This window comes from Lethenteron reissneri, chromosome 20 (assembly GCF_015708825.2).
Source record: "Lethenteron reissneri isolate LAM-NWPU_2019-01 chromosome 20, ASM1570882v1, whole genome shotgun sequence".
Taxonomy (NCBI): Eukaryota; Metazoa; Chordata; class Hyperoartia; order Petromyzontiformes; family Petromyzontidae; genus Lethenteron; species Lethenteron reissneri.
The window spans coordinates 15,915,428-15,927,230 of record NC_083798.1 but is presented as its reverse complement, the minus strand read 5'-3'; the positions used below and the strand labels follow the sequence as shown (position 1 = coordinate 15,927,230).

The window sequence follows — 11,803 nt, the reverse complement described above, 5'->3', positions numbered from 1 at the left end:
GCTCGCTGTAGATCCGACTGCAAACGTGGGTGGACATTGCGTCGCCGCGTATTGAATAATTTAATTGCGCAATTTCAGGGCATCTGCTCAGAAACGCGCTCCCTCTTGATGTTGCGGTTACTCGTGAGCACGTCTGACGATTTTGCATACAAATGAATGTAAACAGAACGGCGCATCCCAGCGTCAGCACAGCATTTTCATTATGCCATTACAAAACAATATTCAACGTTTGCGTAACGTCTGACATCATTCCGCACAACAAATGGGACAACCCGGAAACACATCACATAATAGAGAGAAATTCAACTTTGTTTCATGGTGCCGTCTTAATTTTGCATCAGCCTCTCAAAAGCGTGAGTATCCTCTTTCTCAGAGTGGCTGTGGGGTACACGCCATGGACAGAGCGACACATGGGGGGGGGGGGGGGGCAGTGCTGTCGGCCGTCGGCACAAAACCAAGAACCACAGGAACAGCCGGAGGCCTAAAATATAAATCACTATTGAACACTCGCCAAGGTCCCCCATAAGGGATTGGGTCCAGTTTATAGCAACAGAAAAAAAAAATGCAGTGCATTTGATTTTCCAGAATTAAGCTGGTTTTGTGAAGGCAAATGATGATTCAGACTGTATGCATACTTAGTTAAATCCCATTGCAATCCATATGCACAGCAGTAACCACAAGTGAGGCCAAAGCAAATTGATTGATTTAAACAAACTCTGAAATTCCAGTAAAAGGCTCGATTTGTTCCACCCTCCACTCCATCAAAAAATCAAAAGCCGATTTGCTTGCAATCGCACTGGCACCCGTCGAGTTGCAACATATATGAGGCAACAGATTTTGGGATTAAAGTCTTTAATATTGCAAATATCTGGAGAACATAAATTTGAGCACAAAATACCCAAAACACTGCACACTAGAACATGAGGGTCACCCCAAATTGTTTTGTAGTTCAGCAGTTCTGAATTGATCCATTACTATTGGAAAATAATTTTCCTGGAAATTTTTTTCATGACCCTTCTTATTTAAATTACATTTTTCACTCCAGAGTTATTGTTATGATTTGTACAACACGATCCATAACATCCAGATTAATACAATGTATGATGATTAAAAGTTATTGCAAAGTCTTTTATCACAACATCGTCTCATTAAATATAATTAAAACACACGTATCTTATCTATAAATAACAATATCTATGGTTGTGTTTAATTGTAAAACATCTATATTAATCTCATTTAAATTAAGTTTAATGGTTTCAAATTTGATTCGCACTCTTTTTTTCTACAGTTTCACATCCCACGATTTTAGCAATCAAAAAATAACATAATAAGCCCCGCATATGCACTTTTACTCGATATCTTGGGACGCTAAGCCTCAGCTTATTAACCACTTGTTTAAAGCTTCAGTGCTTTATTATATGCTACAACACTTGGGTACACACCAAGATAAGGGACTGAGAATGAGGTATCCTCTTTCGGCGGGGAAACTGAAAACCACAATAAGGCACTTACATCAGCAAAGCCTGCGTATTACTACACGCCAACAATGAGGACATGCGTGTCTGGCTGCATTCAAGTAGATGCCAGCTTTCACGACCTCCGACCTGCAACTCGATATACCTGCTGGCACCACGGCATGACTACTGTTACAAAAATAAGACATGATATTGTCGGCCATGTCGGTTCGACACTCTTTGTCATGCTCCTCCACAATGCTACGCAGAACAGGAATAGCATTGTGGTAAACACAGTAAGCAAGCGCGATTCCGCAGCATTGCTTTTGCCATGGTGGCCACGTTATGTAATGCCCGTACAACGCGGTCCCCTTTTCTAAAATAAATCCCATATCTGAGCACATACGCGCAGCACCACAACATGGAAGCATTATCCTGCTACCCGCTTATCGACGTTATCCACAAACTCTAATAGGACAGCTCGTGTAACTGCCATTTATGCGTGCCCATGCGCTCACGTATTGGCCATAGATCTGCAGTGCACACAGCACACTGGCACACACAGTCATGAGCCCATCCGGTGAGGCCTATGTGTCATACACATGGGTACACGTAGGTACATGGGCAAGTATTGGCTGTTTTTTGCTGGGGTAACCAGAAACCTGTGAGTTTGAGCCATGTCTTGCACAGGTGCTGATAATAAGGCATTTCAAAACTGACGTAATTTTCACTGGTGGGAGGAGCAGTGGTGCAGTGGTAAGAAAAACTGCGTCATGGACCTGGTGATCCGAGTTAAATTACCGGTCACAATTAACATCAGTGGCGAATGGTATCTAAACACTGACAAGCATGAAGTATGGTCAAACAAGCAGCATGACTGACACAGCATGGGGTGGCCTTCATCCAGAAATGGATTAACCAAAGGCTGAAAATTATTTTATCATTTCCACTGATCCATGTTATAACAACAAAACACGTGCAATGCTGGAAACACATTTTCTTTTTTGTAAACTGTTCTGGGTTAATGCACCTCTCCCCCACCACCAAGATAAAACATATCCAGATTGTAGGGACAGTCCATCATTCATTCTTAAACCTCGAGCTGAGGAGGATATGCATGCGCAGCTGCTCGCGCTATTTTGCAGTGCTTCCTTCTATTAATGTCCATTCGCGTGTGATGTTAAATATATCAGAATCAATGTGCCGCATGCCGCGTGTACATTGCAGTGTGAATGCACCCGCTGTGTACTTCTCTGTAGAGCACAAGAGGCACCCGCGTGTCTGAAGCGTGCCCAGCCTTCGCCCCATGTTGCAGCCGCTGAACGGCACAATTTATTCACTGTAAACACGCATTTCGATTTTAATTAAACAAGAACTGACAAAACTGTAATTATTTCTGACAGTCAACCATCTGAAAATAGAATAGGGGTGTTCAGCAATGCTCTCGCTGTAAAATGCATTTGCAAGCAGTTGGGCGATGCAAAACGAATGTAAACGCAATTCAGATTTAATAACAAATACAAATTCGGCAACACAGAGGGGAAACATTTGCCAACAAGTAATTTACATTACAGACTTCAAAAGTAAAATTACCTCATCAACGCCCCACGCGAATATAAGACCATCAAAGAGGTTACCAAATATTCACGTGACTTGCACAACACATTTTGCGGCGCACAAAAAATATTTCATTCGCCCGCAGCACCGCGGCGATTGCCCTCGCTCACCGTGACTAAATTACCACGAAACGAGAGCCTCTCTCCTCTTTAGCGCTGGTGTTTTTCCACCAACGTCAGAAGCACAGTGTTGGTGTCGCCTCATCGTTGTGCCGGCAAGCAGCACGACAGTCCGGGAAATGTCAGGCGCACGGCATCGACGCACGCCCGCACGCTCGCTCCCCGCAAATCCAAAGCCCTCTCAACGAAAAACGGACCACGTCCGAGCCAAACCACATCACGGCGTGCAACAACGCAGGGACATGCCGGCTGACACCAGCTCCAAATATCCAGCCGCTGTTCTTATCTATAAGCGTGACACACAATACGTGGAGTCGGCTTCAAGGCGGGTTTAACCAGCGTAGCTGCGACACGTGAGTGTGTGAACCACGCTGCAGTGTCACCGAATGATGAAACGTACGGACGCATTCCAGAGGGATGGGCAACATTTTTTTGAGGCAGATGCGATGAAAAAAAAGTTGTCCCAGCCTAAGCCTGAGCTTATTTCCGAACCCATTTATGTAATAAACATTGTAACATCACAGAAAAAAAAACACATTGCCAGACCTCAAGGCCGTTCCCATAACCCCCAATACTCCCAATCCCTCCATCGGCTCCCAATCCAGTTTCACATCAAATTCAAGATTGCTCTCACCATTTATTAATATGATGACGGACGCTTGTGTTGCTTCCGAAACGTCGCGATTTAATTAATTTGTTATTTTATACCTATGTGACTTTACCGAAAGAACCAAAGAGTATGGATCATTGCAGTCACGAAAACTTCAGATCTAGATTCTCTATAGGCTCGCTCACAACCTACCTCTTCCCTTCCCATCTCGCTTTACTGAATCGCCTTCACGTTCTTTCCGATCTCTCCTCAGCCCAAGGCCTCCTGGTCCAAGCCCCAAGCCAACCGCGGCTCGGTTCTCTCCTGCCTATGCCCATCTCTTCCCCTCGAGATTATATTTAGTTCGTATACTGTATGGAGACTACCATCTGTACGATATGCGTGCCACACTGTTTTTGCACAGCGTCTTGAGATGTATAGAGACGCCAAATAAACCAGAATGGCACTGTACAGGCAGACCTCGCCGAATGTGGGGGGTTGCATTCCTAAAAAATGGCATGTTTGGCAAAACCGCATTCGACAAATAATACACCTTATGGGAATAACAGGATTGCATACCTGGGTCCAAAATTACTACCCCCCCCCCCTATTGTTGAACTAATTCTACATCATTTCCACCCTTGTTATTGTAAATTTCCTGTGTGTACACGCTTATTCTTCACCCCCACCCCCCCATCTCCATTACTCGTCCCACAACTTGGCACTCACGGCCAATGACGGCCCCTGACACTGAATTCCCAGCCTGACGCCCGCCCCTAACACTTGTCACCTGAACGTTAATGATTCGCCACCGAGGCGTCCATATGACGAACGGCCTCAACAAGTTGACGGCTAGATGCATGCTGCAAGGTGTGAACATTTGCATTGTGCGTGTTGAGTTTGTTACATTATAACATAAAAAAAATATGCAAAAGAACACACAAAAACACGTCGTAAAGAGTTTTCAAAGTTGATTAATTAACACCTTCCAATGGCTGCAGCACTCCCGGCACTAATTTTCGACGGGGAGATGAAAATGTTAGCGTCAAACCGAATATTGCCAAAACATCGCCCCTTGTGTTCCAGAAAACAGACCTCATGAGGTAAAATGTGAACAGCCGGAAGACGCTTTCAATAAAGCCACATTGGGCCAAGTTTGTCCTGTAATATGGTGATCGCCATAAAAAAATATCTAGTGAATTTTCTAAATATTTTAACTGACCACTGGGTAGGCTGATGTGGTAATGATGATTACTGATGTTTAACCACAGCTTGCCTGATGTTTTACATCTTTGAAATGTAAATAATTTCAAGCGATGTTGCACAGCGGAAAAAAAACCCAATTAAGTTAGGATTTTGTTGTTGTTGCAAACCCTTCTTACCCAGTTACAGTGTTTGTTTTGTGATGTGATGAGGTTACTGCACAAGTCTGAATCCAACAGAATTGTGTACTGGTAGGAAACCACACTCCCTGGCTTTGCACAGATTGGCATGCCAGCTAAGGCTTGCTGGGCCGATTATATATATAAAAAAACAAATTCTGGATGCAAAATATCCCTCACATCACAGACAAACCGACTCCAGTGGAAACCTATTCACAAGACAGCCATGACGGGCACATCAGTGGCAAATATTAAGTCGCTCCCAACAAACCGACGACCTACGCTTCAAAATAAAAAATCACAAAGCAGGCGCACGCGCATCAACGAATGCATTTCCGCAAGATTTGTCTTGACGCGCGTCCTTTCCCACCGTGGTTGCACATGACTGACCTGCAGCAAACGCATCAACCACACGTCGTTCACACCTGCACTGCCGACGGTAGCATTTTCAGTCATCGTTCAAAACTCGGCCGGCGCACACGAAGGTCACTCGCTATTCGCCTACCTGGTCGGGGCAAGGTGCGGTTGCAGCGGCAGCAGTGCCGGAGGCGTGAGGTTCGTCGTGGCTTAGAGACGATGGCGCCGAGACAACGTTCCCAGTTGTGTGCGACACCTGCAGAGGCAACGCCGCGCCGGGCAAATGCACAAATCCCACACCACGTGGCACATTTTACAGAGGCGGTCCCACAGAGGTCACCGATACAGCCACAACGCAGCAGGGGGAGTAGGCAGCAACGGAAAATAAACAAATGAGGTGTGGGTCATGAAGGTTAGGTGAGCATAAAATATTACAACGAAACATGTTTTTTTTTAATTCTAGACTGGCTCTCAGTCTTACGGAACGGAGCAAATTCCAAGATAATAGCAAAAATTTTTTTAAAATACAGCTGGAAAAAAAAAGATTTAACAAAACATCATCCTGCCAGTAATGGCTTCTCAAAATAATTGGCATTCGAAAAAAATAACCAAATCCTATTTATTTTAATATTCTAATTCTTCAAAGAGCGCAGTCCGCGCCTCTGAGAGTAAAGGTAACAGCAGAGAAGAGCCGGCGGTGAACACAGCGCACAAGTGGCGGGGGATCAAAACAGCAGTGTCGACACATGCACGCACGCCGACAGCCCTCTCCCTCCTTCCTGTTCTCCGTCCTCCCTCCCTCCCTCGCTCGCTCCTCCCTCTCCCCTCCCTTCTCCTCATCCAGCCCTCCTCCCTGTCCTCCCTTCTATCGTCTTCTCTGTCCCCTTCTCTTCTCTCATCCTCATCATCCCTATCCTCTCCTTCCTTCATCTCCTCTCTCTTTCCCATCCCTATCCTGTCTTCCATCCCTCTCCTCCTTGTCCTAACCCCTTCCTTTCCTCTCCTCTCTGTCCTCCCTCCTCCTCATTCCTGTCCTCCCTCTCTCTTCCCTTTCCTCTCCTCCCTGTAATCCCCTCTTCTTTGCTCCCCCTACCCACCCTCTCCTCCCTCACCATTCCTCTGCTCTCTTGGAGACAGCTGTCGGCGAGTGCGTGCGGCTGTCAGACACAGGCACCCGATCTGCCGTCAGCTATCGGAGGCTCTGAGCGGCGTCACCTCCACTTGAGGGAGCCATTCACATTGACAGGACAGACTCGAGAACATTGAAGCCGTCCGACAATTAATTACATGCTCATGCACGCTGCGGACACACACACACATGCGCATTTTATTTATAATGAACCATTCACCTAATTCATGCATAAAAATATATATTATAAATTGACACGCTATATAATGCAAAATAAGATGCCGTGTGTAAGTGAAATAAATATATTTAAAATGTTAATGTAACACAGAGATTCTCTCTCCAATATAAACAGATTCCCCCCCCCCCCCACCCCCCATCATTTTAAAAATAATTCTATAAACACACGCATACATATATGCACACATATCCATGCCTGAATATACAGATCGTAAAATGTAAAAAATACCACTTACCCGGCCATATTTTTTCAGAATACCTTCCCAATAAAAAAATAGGAAATGAGAAATTGATAAAAAAAATAGACAAATGACGGTGGCACAACTAAAATTAAAAAACACGCTGCCACATACACAAGTGAATGCGCGTTGGAGCTTCCGAGGCGGAAGGTGGTGGCTACATTCTGGATGCGCAGAGGCAAGCGACCCGGACTACAAATCTCAAGCTATGAATGGAGCCTGCGCGTGAACGGTGTGGGGGCTTTTTTTTACTGAATGGAAGATGGCCCATGAATGAACAAGACCGCATCACACACCGCCGGCATGTATCACGGGGCTCTCTCCGCTTCCCATTTGCATGCCGAGAGGATGCGGCGCTTTTATTTTTATTATTACTGCTACTATTATTATTTCAAGCGGCAAAAAAATATATAGAAGGGCACTTATCCTGCGGATGCCTGCGTGGAGCTGCGTGCCTTATGTGCGCACGTGTGTGCTCGTTTCGTTCACGCACACAGCAGTCCCACACACAATTTTGCCACCATTTGAATCCCTGCCATGATCTTGCTTCCTACAAAATTACAGAGCATCCCATGCCGGAGATTTGCTATAAAATTAAATCCCCCTTCCCCTCCCTCCCCACTCTCCCTCCCTCCCCAACGCTGTCGGCGTGCTTACAAGTGTGCATTTTACTGCATCCATGGCAGCTCAGAGTCATGACTACATTTGTTTTATTGTTTCGCGTTTTAAGTTGTACAATTGTATACACAACAAGGTCTACGATAGGAAGATGTATCCGGTTCAAGCTGTGTTTTGTACAGCTGAGATTTGCTTCCACATACGTGTCAGATAGGATTGTTTTAACAACGACACCTACAAAAGGAATGGATGATGTACAGTGAAAAAAAAACGTTGAATGCAAATACAGGAAATGTCCACCACTGTATCCTGTTAAGGCTTAGTGATGTAATGGCAAGCAGAAAACCAATCTATGTAAACATGCTCGCTTCAGGATGTTATTTACCAGACGACCAATGTATCCAAGTCTTTAAAAATGTACAACAGTGAACAACAGCAGCCAGTCGTCGTACAAAAAAAAAAGCCACCAAGTAAAAACGGTTTAATTTATTTCAATTAAATCATCGCTGCTCACTGATGCCGCATCTGATTAATTCGCCACTTAAACGCGCGGCTTGCTACCAACAGCTGCACGTCCCCGCACAATTATGCTTCTACAATGCAATTCGCGGGAACACAAATTTTCATCAATAACCTATCCGAAATAATGAACCATAATTTAGCGATCGTATTTACAAACTGCTGTTATCAAATCATTATTTCAAAGGTGGTGGTGGTGATGGAGGGGGCAGGGGTGCACGCAGGTAGACTTGCAAGCAAGCAAAAGAGTAGAAAAGCCACTCGATATTTTCGCCGTGATGAATGGTCTCATATTGGGGGAACGTACACGTTCCTATTTGATTGTGTTAGCATGGGAGGTGGGAGCGATGACTCACGCACGCCCACTCGCGCCCGCACTCCTCCGCACGCCCAGGATCTGTCGACAGCATCGCGGGGAGCGCATCACCCAGCAACGGGAAGCGACAACCACCGTCACTGGGGTCAGCGCTTGCCACCGGAACCCGCCGATTCTTATGCCCTTTGTCATTAATACAAGAACGGCAAGACGGTGATCCCAACACCTCAATATGGGAGGGGAAGTGGCTGGAAGGGGCGCACCCCCCCCCCTCCTCCTCCTAGCCCCCCACACATTTTATATTCTTCTATAGTCGAGTCAGAAAATGTTGGAACAATACAAAATTAGTACAATGAAGTAATGAGAGTTGCGGCCTTTTCCCATACATTGCGGTGAAAGGTAGAGTGATATCCCTGAACTGGTCTCTACTAAACTACCAGGTAAGGCCCACTGAGATATGTAGCTCTTTTTTAGAATCGACCTTGCCACAAATGATAGCTCAACAAGAAGTGGCTTATCACGTGGAAATGTATTGCAGCTAAATACTCAGAACGCTTGTTTCTAAATGTGGAGGGGAAAACTGGAGGACCGGGAGAACAATTCACGTGACCACGGGGAGAAAATCCAAACTCTAAGTATACAGGTGTCACAGGGTCAGGATCGAACCGACGACCTCCTGTATACCAGGCGAGGTAGTTAACATCTCACCACCGTGGCACCCAATTCTAAGGTCTGCTTCACCAACGAGCGTGGGGTATGGTCAAACAACCGCCATTTGACTGTGCTGGCATGGGAAGGCCTTCAGCAGCGTATCGGCAAAGGGCTGTACATACTCATCATTATTATTAGTCATGCTGTGAGTGCAGAATTCAAGATGGACAAAAGCAGATCGCATTGTTTACTCATTCTCTTGAGTGTTTAACATTTATGTGAAGTTTGTTGAACATTGGGGTGCTGGCAGGGTTCGAAGAAAATGCAACCCAATACTCAAACATCTCATATTTTGAGATATGTACCAAAGTTACATGCCTTTGAAGATTCGTTAATATGAAAATTTTAGTTCACTGTTACAGTCACAAATTGCTGTATGAGCATACAGCACCTATTTAATAATTGTGTATGACAGCAATATATTCAAGAGCTAGATGCTGATGTCGAGGTCTGCTCGCGACGAAAGGGCTTGAAGAAAGAATTTGTGTCATTTTGCTATTCCTCCACTGAAGGAGAGAACGCTACATTAGTTCATTAAACGGTCCATGGTTTGGGAGGTTATGTGGGCTAGTCGCACTTGTGGCACTTACTCAAGTGAGGTAATAATGCTGTCTTCGCTTGAGGTGAAGTGAAGTTCAGTGCCATTTTTAAATCCTTTATATTAAGTTCGCTTGCTTGCGTGCTTGCGTGCTTGCTTGCGTGCTTACGACCGTGCAAATCTTTCGGTCGTTTTTTAACCCACTGCCCGTGATCCAATCGAGCTGACATTTTCCACACAGACTCGTTGTGCGTGACAATTAATTTTCGTGAAATTTTTTTTCCAAAATTTTACACTGTTTAGGGGAATTTTTTTAAATATTTAATTACCAATTGTTTAATGCTGGCAGAAAATCATCTGACCCATAGGTGGCAGCCATCTCAAGCCAGAGGACGAGAGGACTCTAGCCACCACGCATATAAAGGATTTATAGTGAAAAACTTTGTTTTTACGGGTTAATTTTTATTAAGTCAGATCAAATCTGTAGATGCGTTCATCTGTAGGAGGTTTCTCAAGGGGCATTGATATTGAAAGGGACCCTTGCAACAAAGCCATATTCATGGCCCATCCCGTTGAAAGTGGCTAAATGATGATAGCCAGAATCAGCTCCCCCCCAGAGACCACTAGTTTCATAAACGTTGACAACCCGACAAGCGAGATGATGGTTTAAGCTCTGAGCCACTCCACCACTGATATTGAAAAATGCCCAGCATTTGTCTAATCAGTGCAATTTGATCTCAATGGCCTGTTGCACAGACATCATATTCAACTCTGAATGCTTTGCAACAGAGGCGCAGGGTGAAGGCAATCTGTGCTACACTCAGCAGTGGATTTATGAAAAATACCTCTTCATCGAAGTACCATTAAGTGGAATTAAACCGCAGCGTTCATTAAAATGTAAGATATTTCACTGTAAACGGTATCATTTGTTAGAAGTTATTGGAAATCGCATGTACAGTCAACTCTCTGTCAGGGGTAAATGGGAGGGAGGAGCAGCCCAGATTTAACAAAAACACGGATAATGGAAAACATACGATAATTGAAACCCATATTCATTGTTCCCCTGTGTTTGTGTGGACATGTTTGTGGTCATGTGGACACGGAGTCAACAGTAAGGAGCAACTAATAATGAAGCATATTCTCATGTATATATTTAATTAATTGGTTAATTAGCCACCCGGATAATCCACCCATGGATAATTGTCGTTAACTAGTAACCATCGGGCGGGCTTTCCTCACATTCTAGCGGCATAAGTGTCATACTCCATGGGAGGCAAATTACGAAACCAATTTACAATTTGAGTGAAACAATCAATCTGTTCACTGTAATTTATGGGGGCCCAAATAAAAAAAACAAGCATTAATTTATTCGTTTGCCGCTTTCTACATAGGCATGGCCTCGCCAGTATACGTACAACAATTATGCTTTCGTGCCCTTCTTCAAAAATATTAGATTTACACCAGCCACTTAACCACGACTCCCTGCATTGCATATTGCTCACTTGGTGAACATATTGACGAGCTGGAATGCATCACACCAAACAGTTGCAGTGTACACATTTAAGCTCACAGCAGCTGCATTTGAAGCGACAAGACCACCTCTTTCTACCTGCCACCTTATCAGTGACAAAACGCTCTCCTGGTGATGCACGTGGCAGCAGCGGTATACATAAGCAGGAGGTTAGAGGCCTCCACCCACTCACGGCGAGACTATCACATTGTCTGCCGAAAGAGCGATCCTCTCAGCAGCCATGCGAAGGAAACGGAAAGGCAGCCTGGGCTGCCTTGGCTGAGCGACAGTGATGTATTCCAGCTCTGAATATGATGGCGCCCCCCACTCTACCATCAACCTCTCAATCAAATGTGTATTGGCACTGGCTGCCCAAACGGAATGTGTTGTATGCTAGACAGAGGGGGGGGATATATGATGTATACAGTGTCCTTCCTATTTGATGCTGCAATATATAGCAAAGCCGAC

At 44.9% G+C, this 11,803-nt stretch overlaps 1 protein-coding gene across 6 annotated transcripts in view; it reads right to left on the bottom strand.

Moving 5' to 3' along the window:
- LOC133344865 (R3H domain-containing protein 1-like) overlaps positions 1–11,803 on the bottom strand; it is a 61,846-nt gene that overhangs the window by 38,211 nt on the left and 11,832 nt on the right. For 3 of the 6 annotated variants that reach the window (XM_061555127.1, XM_061555131.1, XM_061555132.1), the window contains exon 3: positions 5,667–5,774. The exons of 1 other annotated variant lie outside the window; for it this stretch is intronic. The gene's annotated coding sequence lies outside the window, so the exon portion shown is untranslated. Of the gene's footprint in view, positions 1–3,181; positions 3,412–5,666; positions 5,775–7,120; positions 7,298–11,803 lie in introns of those variants that run through there. 2 more of the 6 variants (XM_061555128.1, XM_061555130.1) reach the window with 2 other exon arrangements.